The sequence below is a fragment of the Microtus ochrogaster genome, chromosome 21 (assembly GCF_000317375.1).
Source record: "Microtus ochrogaster isolate Prairie Vole_2 chromosome 21, MicOch1.0, whole genome shotgun sequence".
Classification (NCBI taxonomy): Eukaryota; Metazoa; Chordata; class Mammalia; order Rodentia; family Cricetidae; genus Microtus; species Microtus ochrogaster.
Window position 1 is genome coordinate 1,351,638 of NC_022022.1, and position 15,234 is coordinate 1,366,871.

Below are 15,234 nucleotides of genomic sequence, written 5' to 3' on the forward strand. Positions count from 1 at the left end.
AAGAGGCTGGAACTATTGGGGCCAGGCAGTGTTTAAAAGAATACAGTTTCCGTGTAATTATTTCGGGTATAAAGCTAGCCATGTGGGCGGCCGGGTGCTGGGGACGCAGCCCCGCTGCTCCTATTTCAACAGATACAGCCTAGTAGTCAAGCTATCTTGCAATCACTCTTGAATTTCCAGTTGCTCAAAGCAACGTTGACACTACTTTCCTCCCCTCCCCAGCCTTGTTTGCATGGTCCCACATCTAGGATAAGGTTCAGTTCTAAGACATGTACTCTCAAAAGCCCATTCTTACCAAGATATAGCTACTTTCTGATTCCTAAATTAAAAAAAAAGAATAGTTTGGCTACAGTGGCACATACCTGTAATTCCAGCCCTGGTGAGGTAGGGGAGGATCAGGAGTTTAAGGCCAGCATCCATGTTAGGGAATTTGAGAATGGCCTGGGTTACAGGAGACCTTATTTCAAAAAACAAACAAACACACCAAACCAAGATGATGTAAAACAAAGAGGAAATCCCTCTAAACGTATTTTTCTTCTGGATTGCTCTCCCATATCTACTTCCAGCTTTGTTATTTAATTATTCCTATTTTCGTTTATGCACTTATAGGTTTCCACACCCTACACTTACCTGGACATGTGTATGATAAAATCCTTGCTTGTCTACTCTTGCAATAGGTGACTGTTCATATTCCATCGACATGTGTAATGGACATATCTATTCTTCCTAGAAAGTTTGTTTTAGGTTTGCTAGGCCCCCCCGCAGAGGCTCTGTTCCATCACTGGAAGTACCTGCTGATGTCCGTGCTTCTCTGTTGTCATAGGTGGTGCTGGTGAATGTTGCTTCACCCACTTCTTGGTTACCTCTAGAATGCAGGAAGCTTCTCTCCTCCAAAGACCCAGTCCCTGTTGTGTGTCTAGCTGTTCTCTGAGTTTTCTTGTCTTCCTAGCTAGGAGGGGACACTGTTGATGCTCTTGGTGAGGACAGAGTGATTTCTAAACTCTGGACCATGATTACTTTCGCTGCCATCCCTTGGGCTACACTACTTTTGGTGTCAAGAGCTCAAACTCGACAGTGGTTACCATATAATTTTACAAATTTTGAGTAGATTCAATGTTTTAAGCCTGTTTAAAAAATCTAATGTTTTTTTTTTTTTTTTAAAAATGTTCCCAGAATTTGGGCTGTTGGGTTTCTAACTTAAGCACTATTTTCTGAGGCCTAGCCTCAGCTGATATGTGTTAATCACTCTCTGTTTCAGTTTCTCCGTGAAGTGATCATTTCTGGGGAGAGGGGGCTGGGATGTGGCAGAGTGCACCTAGCACGTCTAGTCCACACAGCTCCAGGCTGGATTCCCGCACCGTGTGAACCAGTGTGCCGGCTCACACTCAGAATCCCAGCACTTGGGAGGTGGCAGTAGGGATCGAGAGTTTAAGATCTCATTCCTCTGCATACTGAATTTGAGGACAGTCTGGAGTACATGAGACCTTGAGCAAATAAATAAATTACAGGAAGAAAAAAAATACTAAAACATCACTGACATCGATAAAATCAAAGACAGAAAGGCTGATATGAAATTGGTGTATTTATACCTACAATACCTTGGTTACTCCTCAGTAAAGATAAATTATAAAATGAACTTGGACTAGATGTTATTTGCATTTTACCACATTGGACTAGAGTAGCTTGTAAGATCTTTGGTTTGTTTTTCCCGTCAACCTAAGGTCATTGTAAGGATAGAGGAATTAATGTCGTCGGTAACATGATTGGGGATCCCCAGATAAAAGGTTAAGTGGGTCCAAAGCAGAAGTAACTTTGCTCCCAGTTACAGCTAAGCCAGAAGGAGCAGAGAGCTTGGCTGTTTGTTTGCAGTGACTTGGGGACTCAAGGACTCTCCGGGATTCTACATCCATCATAGTCCACAAATACCCCTGTCTCTCATTTCCCCTTTTTGTGTCTTAGTTCCCGTTCAGATGAGCACAGCGAAGAGGGTAGTGGGAGATCATGAAGAGCAGAACAGGAGAACAGGATCTGTAGGAGGAAATGACCACTCAGGCTGGTTTGGCTTTGTTTTATTCCTGGCAGCTCAGGAGAAACCTGCCCAAATGTTTGGTTGTCAGTCTATATATTTCTAATGCTAGCTTCTTCCAGGAATCATGGAATTAATGGGAGCAGAGGGCAGGCTTCTGGTTGGAACCCATTTAGTCTGTGTTCTCTAAGACCTGGTATTTGTTTCCCACTCTTACAATACCTCAAACCTTGACCTGCTCACTGCATGAACTTTTTAACTTTATATTTATTCTCTGTTATATCTGCTCTCATTCTCTTCTCTTTATTACTATCAATGTAATTTGGAGAGGGCAGAAACTGTGTTTATCTCTTTCTCCTGTGTAACAGCCTATAAAACGATAGCCACCGCAATAGAGACATGGGGTCATAGTCTAGTAAACAGCAGCAATGCTCATTTTGAGCCTGCCACAAGTGAGGCCTCCCATGAAGTTAATTAAAGGCTGTTGCCTTAGTGCTTTAGGAGAGCTTTGCTGTAAGAATTGCCTGGAGCTGGGCAGTGGTGGCACACGCCTCTAATCTCAGTGCTCGGGCAGAGACAGGTGGATCCCTGTGAGTTCAAGGCCAACTTGATCTACAAAGTTGGACAGCTAGGGCAATTACGCAAAGACGCCCTATCTTGAAAAACAAAAGCAATAACAACAAAAAACAAAACTAATAAAAACTTGTCCAGGTACGTCCCAAGATTTTGAAGCCTAGTGAGCATTGAAAGTCATCTCTCTACTCTTTCATCCACAGCCACCAGCTTCCTTTTGAACCCTCATAATGATGTGGAGTTTGCCCCTAACTCACAACCCAGTCACTGGTTTTCATTGTAAAATATATCATACCTACAAAAGAGAGCATGAGAATGTATGGCGGACCGTGGAGAAACCACGGTACAATAAAGGATTTAAACTCCCACCACAGGGCAAAGAATAGAAGTCTTTACTGTGTCCTAGAAGTCTCCTGCCCAAGTCTTGGCCTCTGCTCAAGTTCACTGAAGTCTAAGATTTTGATCACCATAAACATTGTAAAAAGTCTTATGGCATGTGGAGCTGACACGTGTTCCTTGGACATTTACAATCACTGATACTATGTCTGGGCTCTGGCACTACATAGTGAAATGTAATGTTTCTTTTCTTTGATACCCCTCAGCTGTTTGAAGACAGCTATTATATTGGAGTTGCCAAAAGAAACATATTAGTTCCTTTCCCTTTCAAATGTGTCCTTCATAACAAAACAGTCCTCCTTAGACCTGGCCTGACTAGCTAGGCACACAGTGAAACTGTTTCTTTTTTTATTTGGACACTTTAAAAACAATAACAGATGGTCTTGGATAAAACCAACTGTTTCAGTGTCACCAAACGTGGCTGAGTTGCTAGCCGATATCCCCCTGGCTTTCTTAGAGTGAGTGCTAACTCAGGGACGACAAAGTATGGATTAGTTACATTAATTCCTACCCATTTATTTGGTTCTATTATTCATTCCAGCTTGTCCACATCATCTTGATTTATTACAATGTATTATTTTGTACTTTATTAATATACTTGGAGTGACATGGAAACAACTTCTACAGAATCCATTCAGATATGAATGTTAAACTTTTCTGAATACACTCAGATATTTTCTAAATGGCTCAAAAGTCACTGTATGATCTTGGAATGTCTCATCAGCCCTTGTGCCTTTGAACAACATGAGAGTTTGGAAACTAGCCTGGCCTATATAAGACCCCGTCTCAGGAAAGAAAGAGAGAGGGGGGAGGGAAGGAGAGATGGGGGGGCAAAACAAAACAGCAGAGAACATCAAAGTAAAGTTAGTGATTATATTGGCAGCAGGCAGAGGGGAACAGTTCATGCACAGCATGGGACATCGTAGAGAACTGGGAATCTTTCACGCTTTGGCAGCAATTCAGAAGGCAGAATTCTAGACACATGCATTGCCAGGCTATTTTTCTCTCAACAAGAGTTTATTATAATAGTTTTGGCTAATGTGCTTACAATAATGTGTTAAGACCTAGTTTATTGGTACAATTTAAAAAGATATCATTATAGTAACAGGTTGTTATTATTTTCTTTTTCTTGTTTCCCCAGCAAAATTCTGGGCTACCAATATTTTAAAGAAAGGAGAAAAAGTCACAACTTGTTAGGAAAACACCCTAGCATGCAATTCCTTCTCTTGGCTGTTAGGAAAGCCCTTGGGGCCCAGGGAACAGGCACAGTCAGAGCACAAATACACACAAGTACCATCTTGTCCAGCTCTTCTGTGATACAGTTGTTGGTTGCAAACCAAGTTGTCTCCTGCCCCTGCATGTTACCACACTGGTCCAGAACAGTCCAGTTTGTCTTCATTTGCTCACAGAAAATATTCTGCCCTGACACAGCCTCCGAAGCCCTAACACACTAATTGAACCTGAATGTTTTAATTGAACCTCATTATTTGAACTGTGCGAGGGAGGAAGAGCGCTTTGGGTCTGAAATAGGGTGAGAGGAGACACAGTTCTCAGTTGCAAAGCGTGTCTCATGGTGCCAAAATGCACTGCCCTGGGAACTGGTTACTTGCAGTGACTCTGAGTTTCTGCATCCTTGGATCTTCATTTATCTGCATGGTTTGCACCTCAGCTGTGAGCCCTGTCACTTTGATACAAATGACTTTTCTGGAAATCAGGAGTTTCTCTAACGCTGGGGCAGATGGTCAGAATTTGAGAACCACCATCAAATCAGTCACCCCAAAATTAATGCTGTTCATTACTGAGGTACTTTGATCCTCTGCTCTGCAGAACACCAAAAATTAAGTATATGGGGTTTTGTGGAGCAAAGGTGATGCATGCTAGACAGAAGGCAGCAGTCCTCTGAGTACTTGTGATATCCTGTCTCTCCACTGAGCCAAACTCAAGTAACCACGTCCAGCAACTTCACCTCTGTTGAGTTGCTCTTAGCATGACAGCCTTAAGCCTGCTTGCCACAGTCATCTAGATCCTTCTTTATAGCACCCACCTCTGTGAGCACTGGCTAGATAGATGCCAGTTCTTGAAGACAGTGTTTTCTAGAAACCATAACTTCTTAGCTCGTATTAGTCAACTTTTAAGTATTCATTTATCCATTATCAGTTCAACAAAAATTCATGCAGCCACATAGATTTGGGGGAGACAGAGCTCACAGATCTTAATTGTAATAGTAGTTTCATAGTAATACACCCTACAATTATTTAAAGGTATGATCCACAGGCTATGCAAGCCAAACATATGAACAAGATTTAATGCTGTGATCAAATACAATGAAAACAGGTTCATCTAGTTCATTAAATTCTATTTGTTTATTTCTTTAGCAAGTAGTGGTTGAACACTCATGTTGAACAAGGTACTGTCCTGTCCTCGAGGGGCACTCTTGGCTGAGGTGCTCAACTCTGGTTCAGGAAGCTGGTAGCAGAGGTGCCATGCCTTGTGAGCAGCCAGTCTGCCGGTGTGGGAGCACAGTCTGGCAGGACCAATCGGACTTTGTGAGCCTTCCCACCATTCTTTCAGGATCCAACACACACGCCATCTCCATTCCCCAGTTTGGAAAAGCTCTCTTAGGGAAAGAGGCAGGTTATTAGGTCCTGTTCTGCCAGTCTACTGGAAGGTTCTAGGAAATACCCTTTACCTGAAAAGACAACCCAGAGAAGGCTCCTATTATAGAATCTTTGTTATGGCTGTATCGTGTGACCCCCAAGTTTATATATTTAAGTCCCAAGTGGCAGCACCTCAGAATGAGACTAAATTTGGGAGTAGGGTGTTCAAGGAGGTAATTAGGTTAGGTGAGGCCATTAGGGCAGGCCCTGATCTGATGTAACTGGATTCTTACAAGAAGGCGGGGGGGGGGAGAGAGAGAGAGAGAGAGAGAGAGAGAGAGAGTTGTCTATGAGATGAGGAGTGAAGCCTCAGAAGAAACCAGCCCTGCCAGCACCCTGGTTTTGAACTTCTAGCCTTCATACTGAGATACAGTCTTCTTGCTTGAGCTTTCTGACCAGTGGTTCTTTGTTGTGGTAGCCTTATGAGCTAATACACTTTTTCGACCTTAAATGTTGTCATGTGAGCTTGGAGGTACTACAGACATCTTGCAGAGGGCCAGGAAAATATATGAGATACTAACCTAGAGCTGTGACATCACCACACCAACCCTGGCTCCATCCACCTCCAGATAACAACAGCCCCGCTGTTTCCAGCTGCTCTGCTCTTGGAGTTATAACATGAATGTCCTGGTTGATGCAGGGCCAGCAGAGAAGCAATGTTATGAGGGCACCACGAAGGTGTGCTCAAATGAAAAAATGTCCAAGTCTTTAGAGATGTACTGAGATTAGAGGGTTTTAGCTGGACACGTGGGAGAAGCTTACAAGCTTTGACACTGTAGAAGCCCCTGTGTAAAGGTATGGCCGGGTGGAGCTGAGGAGCATGCCACAAGTTGGGTAGTGAAGTGCGGTCTTGTAGCTGTAGGAGAGCTGGATTGCTCACACTGATGTGAGTGGAGAGGGAGGGCCGTGAGAAGAGAGTCAGGGCAGCAGAGTGGAGCTGGAGATGCTGGCAGAGCTGGGGAGACCCTTGCTGCGCCCACACATCAGTACCATGGCAGTACTATGGCAGTTGGGGGTAGTGGTGGGAATTTATAAAATACCTGATCCCAGAAAGCTGAACTTTATCCGAAACACAAAACCTGACTTTCTATTTATAGTGTGAAAACTATTAACTACTTCTTTATCTTTTTTAATAGTTTGCTAGACAGAGACTAATCTTTTCTTGATGACTCATGATCACCATTATGCAAAGGGAGGTACAGGGAACACCATAAGTAGCTTTGCTGGACATCTTACGAGCAGGGTCATTCCCAGCTCCAGGCTCACTAATCTGTGTGGTCACGGCAAAGCCTGAAACCTGTGAGTGTTTGTTTTCTACTTGAATACCTACTTTCCAGATTCCTGTAGAGATGTGATGATGTAATGTGTGCGTAGACTTGATAAAGCACCAGTCACTGTACAATGGGTATTTTAATATTTCCCATAGTGGAGTGACAGACAGTGTCTGTCTAGCCTCACTGTCCTTAGTGGCAAGGTTCCTTGCTGTTCTCTCTAGGAAACTTTCACCTGCTGTGCTTTGCTCTTGAGGCCCTTGACTAGACCACAGGTCAAACCTCTGAAGTGTTCTCTTCAATACAGTCCTTCTGGGCCCTTGCAGAGCCCTGAGGACATGGCTTTGATTCTATCTTTGTCAGCTATTTTTGGATTTCAAAGGTCCTTTTCACTTCCGGATTTGCTGCTGCATTCCAGAGAACTGAAATTGTCAGAGCCTGACTTCCAGTTAAGTGGGGGTGGTGACGATGCTTTCGCATTGTCCCAAGAACCAGGCGGTTCTCGCTCCTCTTTAGGTAAGCAGGGTTTAGTGGTGCCATATGTTGATTTATCCTCACCAGTAAGCCAACCTACATACCAGGACATACATGAACAAAACCCTTGGCTGTAACCTTTTCTTTTGTGATGTTGGGGACTTACCCTGGACCTTCCTGCATGTTAAACAAGGACTTTACTATAGACCTATAACTCCAGGCCTTATAAACTTGTAAAAATTGGAGAAAAGGTCTTACTAAGTTGTCTAGATTGGCTTTGAACTTGTGATCCTCCTCCTTAGTCTTATAGGTAGCCTGGCTCTACAACTTTTGTGACAGAGGAGATTTCTGACATTTCCCTCCTTTAAGGACTTAGGGTTACTGGTTTCCTTCTCCCCTTTTCTGCTCTCTGATGAGGTTATTGACAGCATTCTGAGACTTTCCAGCCTCCCTCTCCATGCCAGCATGTCCTATGAGTGGCTTGTACATGGTAGTATGCGTGAGCTGTCTGGGATTGGCTGAAAGCCCTTGAGCCGGGGTTTTGGAGCTTGAGTGTTGCATTAGTCCCACAGATGTCAGTTTCCTCGCCTAGAGAACAGTGCAGCTCCTGCTGGAGGAGGCAGTCCTCACAGGTAGGACGATGGAGGGATAAGGGTGGGAGAGGGTCTAGGAGAGGGTCAGGTGTTTCATAGAGTGTGTTCTAGACCACAGACTAGATTTCAAAATAGTGAGAGTAATACCTGAGATCCAGTCAGGCCGAGCTAAGTTTGGAATATACAGAGATGTCTGGGAGTTGGGTAGGGTGGAGTGGGGTGCAATGTTTGGTTCCTTCTTGAGGAACTTTAGACAAGTACAAAACTTCAATCTTCACCTCAGGAAATCCTCCCTGGCTTTCTTTATCCCAGGGATGACACCTTCTTTTTTGCTTACCCATCATCTTTTCTTGTGGGACTACTACATATGGATTCAAGTTATGGTTCTTTTGGTAGGAGGAGTCTACTCTGGATTTTGGTCGGCCTATGACTGAGCTGACAAAAAGGATGCATCAGAAGTCAGCTGTGCACATCTGGCCTGGCCTTTGGAATAACTTTCAGCTTCCACCTGAGAAAGCACACTGAAAGACCTCCAGACTACCACATGGGAAGGAAAAGTTACCAAGCTGATTCAAGTCTTTCTTTCATCTCAGGAAAAATGTAGGTATATTAAAGTCATTTTCAGTTGTCCATCTCACTTGAACTGCAAGCTGGACATCCCCGGGAAACTTTAGCCAATGCCATCATTTGTTTCTGCTGCGTTTGTTTAACTATGGAAGATGTGTTGCATTTGTTTTACCATGCTTGCTAAGGCACCTGATTGGTCTAATAAAAAGCCAAATGGCCAATAGCTAGGCAGTAGAGGGATAAGCGTGGCTGGTGGGCAGAGAGAATAAATAGGAGGAGAAATCTAGGCTCGAGAGAAGAGAGAAGGAGGGAGAAAGAGAAGGAGACACGAGGAACCAGACGGTTAGGCAGTTGCCAGGCAGCCAGACATGGGGAGAAGCAGGAAAATAGGACAGACAGAATGAAACAGTAGATGAAGAGAAACAGGTTGAGTTAACAGAGCTAGTGGGACAAGCATAAGATAAGGCTAAGCATTCTTAACTAATAATAAGTCCCTGTGTTGTGATTTAGGGGCTGGTAGTCCTGAGAAAGCCTGCTATACTTAGCTGAACCCTATCCAAATACCATGAAATTTAATCAACTGTTAATTGTTTTTGGCCCCCAAACCTGGGTTGCCCTATTATAACACAGTAGGTAACAGACCACAATAGAGAAAGAAGTCAAGTTTCTCACAGTATTTTATGTGGGTGCAGGGAACTTCAGGAACAAGGAGAGCTTCCTCTGCTCCCTTAGTGACTCAAGTAGGGAAATCGTCACTCACGTTGTACTGATTAAAGGCTCGAAGCTCAGCAGACTTGAGAAAGAAGTAACTGCACATGTTCCATTCCTGTGAGAGGAGCTGCTGCTGTGTGAATCATTGCACACTTACCATGGAATGCAGGGGAGAAGAGACCCTCTGTTCCTCTTCCACTGCAGATGAATGGACCTGGATGGGATCTGAGGTGAAAGACCTGGTAAGGATGTGTCAGCTTGCACAGGTCTAACAACTTCCCTTCAACAGGAAGTAGACAAATGAAAGATATCTTGATGGGAGGCAAATCTGATCAAAATACACTGTGTATATGTATGTAATTATAAAAACAATAACACTTCAGTCTGGGAGAGGTGGCTTGGGGGTTAAGAGCATATGTAGTTCATGCAGAGGTCTGAGTTCATTTCCCAGAACCCATGTTGGGCAGATCACAACTGCCTGTAACTCCAACTCCAAGGGAATGACATCTCTGGCCTCCAAAGGCATCTGTGCTCATGTGTACAACCCTTCTTCTCAAACACATGATTTAAAAATATTAAAAAAAACATTGCATACATGAATGAAATTGTAATGAAAACAAGCCATATTGTATACACGTATACAGTTGTAAAACAAAAGATAGTTTGGAGTTGTTGCTGTATAATGGCCTACAGTGTTTCAAGATCATATCCAACACTGAGTTCAGGGAAAGTCAGAGAAACTGAGTCACATACACGGGCTCCTTATCAGCTATGGAGCTTGCAGTTCCGTCACTGCTCTGAATGAGTGATCACATCTATTCTGGGGGGCTGAGCACATGTAAGCCAGAGCATTCTGTAGCTCCCTGGAAGCCCAGTGTCCAGCAGTTCAGCTGACTAGTCACCTTCTAGCACATTCTCTGAGGAGAGGAGAATCATGCTGTTCTGCTGTCTGAACACAGAGAAGGGGCTGACAAGTAGTTCACAGCTCAGAAGAAGGCTTTTTGATGTGGTGGGGAGACTTCCAAAGAGGTCAGGTGTCTGGCCTTCAGCACTTACACGCATAGGGGTAGGGCAGCTGCTTCCTCTAAGTGGGTGGGTAAAGTCAGCAAGCGTGACTAAGCAAGGTCCTGAGCAATTTCAGTGTGATGCTGTGTCATTAAAAGAGGAGCCAAGGACAAGGTACCACTGGCCAAGGAAGGCCTCTGGGAGGAGGTGACAGGCATGGGGAGAGGAGAGGGAGAACAGAATCTGATGTTTCAGGAGTAGAGACAGGTGATGAGAAAAGATAAGACAGGATAAGAGAGTTGCCTGCAATGAAACCCGGGGTCTTACTGAGCAGGCAGGAGAGGTAGGGAGCACAGGGCCACTATCATGGAAGAAGCTTGTATTCTCAGGACCCTTTCCTTTTCTGCATCTCTGGACCACCTCCAGCCTGCAGCACTGGGTTATTCTCTGGTTTCAAGGCAATGTTCCCAGCATTTTCCAGTCCTATCTACCTTTGCAACTGCTCCGTGCAAACTGACCTCAGCACTAATCATACCGGCACTCCTGATAGCCACAATTACCACATGACACTGGGTGTGCATTTTCCCTTCTGCCTCCCTGGAAATAGTGAGGAAACAGAAGTGAAAAGGTTTAGTATTTGTTAACAAATACTAAAATTTTGAAGACATGCCATGTAGGTTACCAGCCTTGGAGGGAAGGCCTGGTGCTTGGGCTATTTCCGGGACAGCAAGGGTCAGAAACAAGGGCTTCAGTGTTATTGGCAGCCCCAAGTGTGTGCACTCCCTGTAGCATCAGTTACCCTTTCTTTCCTGCTGGTTAATCTGCCAGCTACTCATTTAGGAAGAAGGCATTGTGGAGGGGAGAGTAAAGCTGCCCTTGGGTTGATCTCTCATCTGAGGGCATTAACTCCCAGGATCCCTGTACAGGCTGACTCCAGATGGGGCTGAATCTGCTATGTTGGAATTAGCACAGGCATAGACAGGAGGTGTGAGCAGATGGAGTAACTTAGGGCTTTTGGCTCTTGGTCCTCTGCTTACCTACAGAGCCTTACTTTGTGTGGGCACTCTCCTGTCTGAAGAGGGACATGGGCAGAATGGGTAAAGGGAATCTCAAGATTCTGGCCCTTAAGGAATTTTGCATTCTGGTGAGGGATAAATTTTAAAAAAGGAAGGAAAAGAAAAATATATATGATTATATCGTCAAATATTATCAAGTCTCAAAATAGATTTGATCACTATTATTTGGCTTTATATTGTCAGGAGAGGAAGCCAGGGACGGACTGAATGGGTTAACTTGCTAGGGCTCACTAGACAGTGCATCTGGTGTGCTTTGGTAGGGCATTGAATGGTGGCTAGGAATTGGAAAGGGGAGGTATGCAGAGTGGGTAGGAGTCTCAACAAATCAAAAGGGAGACATGAAGAAGAACTGAGAGCCTGAAAAGTGGCCCGCGTGCTGAATGTGGGTAGGTGGTCACAGACATGAAGACTCAAGTCTCCAAAGAGCACAATCTGTAGGGCGCTGAGCACTTCCTAACCTTCAGAGTCTTGTTTCCCCTCAGTGTTTGTAGCTAAGGTTCAGGTTTGTTTAAAGGCATAGATGTAAGAAAAGCAAAATCAGCATTGATGAGCAAGTATAGAGTGTTGAGTTCTAGTCTAGTATGGGCTACATGAGATCCTAAAACCTTGTTTCAAAAAACGAAATAGGGGCTAGAAATAAGACTCATCAGTTAAGAGCATTGTCTGTCCTTTCTGAAGACCCAGGTTTCATTCCCCACATCCTATGGCCACTTACAACCATTTTTACTCTAGCCCCAGGGGATTCAATACCCTCTCCCAGCCTCTATGAGCACCAAGCATGTATGTTTGCACAGACATACATGTAGGCAAGATACTCATATATACAAAACAAAACAGAGCTAGAATTAGCTACTATTGCACTTATTTAGAACATTAAGTTGCATGGGGATGAAGCATAGTCTTGCATCAACTCTGTCTTCAGTCCTTACAGCTAGGCCGAATTAGACAATTTATTTACCCTCTCTGAAAACAGAACTGATGATGCCATCTCCCTTGCAGTAGACTTTGCTAGGATGAAATGGCACAGTCCATATGAGGCTCTTAGGGCGGGGTCTGGTACATAATGAGAGCTAATAGAGATGGCCATGATAGCTGATCCTCCCTAACCTTGCAGGATGGGGACTTGTGCAAGACTGCTCAGCCAGCATCCAGAGAGTCAGGAAGGACAGACAGAAACCTTTATTCTTCCAGCAGAGTGTCTGCCTGCCTGTGCTGTGGTAACTCACTTGGAGGACAAGGCTGGCATCTAACTCATCTCTCCAGAACTGAGCCCTGAAAGGTGTGGGGAGGAGTGACTAGTGGTAAGGCTCTAGGAGTCAGAGAATGAGGGAGAGAGAGCTAGGATTCCACACTGTGAAAGAAAGTTCCGTAATCCCTTACCTATGACCTGGCTTATGACCTAAGGTCCAGGTCCCTGTCCTCAACCTGCTTGTCATGGGAGAGGCTTGAGATACCCAGGCAGTCACAGTTCATAGAACACTTGCATTCCCTGTGAATGCCGGGTTGTGGTGGTGAGGATGAGGAAGTGGGGCCAAGAGGAGCAGTAGCTGCAAAGCGGGGGACCGGGACAGACGACTGACCCATCTCACAGCTGCTGTGAGGGCTAGAACAAGATCTGGGGGGAAAGGAAAAAGAATAGTCTTTCTCATGCCCAGGGCATTGCCCAGCCCAAGGCCTCTGCTGTGGGGCTTCAATGTCTGCCATGTGGAGGACACTCATGCCCCCTCCTTCCTCCTCCAGTGTGGAGGAGGGACCAGCCCCCAGTGGGAGGAGCAAGGGAGCTCCCTCATCTCAGCCAGTCTGGATATCTTTTTTCTCTGCAGGCATCATTTTCTTGTCAGAGTCCCATCAGCCTCCCTTGGGTTTCCCAGCCACCTTCCTCCTCCACTGGCCCATAGAAACTCTCATGGTCTCCCCTGAGCTGGCCCACAGTCATAAAAACCCTGACCAGAGTCCAGAGTGAAGAAGGCCTGCTTTCTTCATCTTGGGCTTCCTTTTCTCTGGTTCCTACAATGCCCAGAACCCATTTCTCCCAATGCCCCTCACCAGGAACCTGGCTGTCCCAACCCTCCCCACCTTCAGGACTTGGGCTCTGGGTGGGGAAGCACAGCTCAGCTTCTGGGATTTCCCCAGCAGTCAGTAGCAGGAAGTCTGAGCTGGAGAGGGAAAGTCTGACTCTTGGAGGCTGTCCAGTCACTAAGCAAGACCAAAGTTCAGGGGAACTGGTTCCCTGGTCAGCTGGGGACACACCACTGACCTCTGGTCATCTGGATTTTGGGACTTGGGTCTCTGAGGCTGGAGAGCAAGGCCAAGTTAAGGGGAAGGAAATAGAGGAAGATGGGGCTGGAGAACAACAGGAGCAACTGTTCCTTTCCTACCTCCCCAGGCCTTGCTTTTGATGTACCTGCTCCTTGTTCATGCCATGATGTAGGTGAGATCCTGGGGCTAATAAGGAGACAGGAGCATCCCACCCTCCATGTTTACAGATCCTAGAGAAGCTAGGTGTGTGGGCACAGTCCACATGTGGTCCAAATATTAGAGACAGGGAGGAGGGCATCTTGAAACTGTTTCTTTTCCTGGTGTTTTGTCTCCCTCTTCCTTGGTGAGGCTACATTTGAAGAAATGACCCTATTAATAGAGGAGCAGAGGAAGATAATCTCAGTCTCCTCTGTTCTTACCCATGACTCCCTTAGTTCTCTGGCTCCAAATGAGCCCTTGGGGAACTTCAGCAGCAAACACAACAGGGCAGAGCAGCCAGTGCTAGCCCTTGGGGAAGACAGAGCAGAAAACACTGGTGACGGTGCACATTCCCTGTCCCATCAGCCAGTCCTGCCACCTACGCCCTCTAGGCCTCCTATCTCCCCATCTCTTCTTAGAGGCTAGACTTTCCTTCCCAACACCTGTTCCAGAAAACAGGTAAGAATCATGAAAAGGGAGAGGGTGAGCCAGTGGGGGTCAAACTCTAGGACAAACAAACAAATGGCAGAAGGTGATTATTGATGTGCTTTAAAAGGAAAGCAGACAGCCAGGTGATGGTGGCGCATGCCTTTAATCCTAGCACTCGAGGCAGAGGCAGGTGGGTGTCTGTGAGTTTGAGGCCAGTCTGGTTTACAGAGCGAGTTCCAGGACAGCTAGGGCTATGTAGAGAAGCCATGTCTGAAACAAACAACCAAACAACCAACCAAACCAACCAACCAACAAACAAAAAACCCAACAAACAAAATAAAAAGCAAGCAAGCATATGCCTGAGCCGCTACCGCCCCCTGGTGGAACATTCTGCATGCTGGGTTCCTAGCCCAGTGGTTGGGAAGTGGCCTACCCTTCCTGGAGTGTGGAGTGTGGAGGGTGGAGATATCCAGTGTACCAGTGTAAGGTCACTTACAAAAAGAAGATGTGGCCAGAGAATGCTCTAACTTACTAGCAATCATTGAAGTGATTCAACAGTGAGACACACTGTTGTTTCTGTCATATAAGGAGGACTTTTCAGAGGACATCTGGGGATATACCTAGGAATGTCCTAAGGAAGAAGTTTAAAATCTCAGAAACACCCCCTACTTATCCACAGTCTTAAATTTGAAAGGCCTTCTGGATTGTGAACAGTAACACAGGGCAAGAGACTAAAAGCGCATCTTAGCTTCATGAATGCAAATGGTTAATCCACCAGACACACAGTCAGGACACAGCTCCGCCACAGCCAGGGCTGCGCGTCCTTTGTAAGCTTTACCCCAACAACCACTTTTTCTAGAGTTTGATCCTCTCAGAGCGCAACCACAAACATGACAGCTTAGACTGGTCTGAGGTTGGAGTGTATACATGGGCCATTGGTTTGGTCTGAGGTTGGAGTGTATACATGGGCCATTGGTTTGGTCTGAGGTTGGAGTGTAT

General features: G+C 45.4%; 1 long non-coding RNA gene across 1 annotated transcript in view; it reads left to right on the plus strand.

Moving 5' to 3' along the window:
• The window catches only part of LOC113457218, a 67,480-nt gene that overhangs the window by 5,174 nt on the left and 47,072 nt on the right, over window positions 1–15,234 (plus strand). The window contains exon 2 of the long non-coding RNA XR_003377836.1: window positions 8,387–8,590. This is a non-coding gene — a long non-coding RNA (uncharacterized LOC113457218). The remainder of the gene's footprint in view (window positions 1–8,386; window positions 8,591–15,234) is intronic.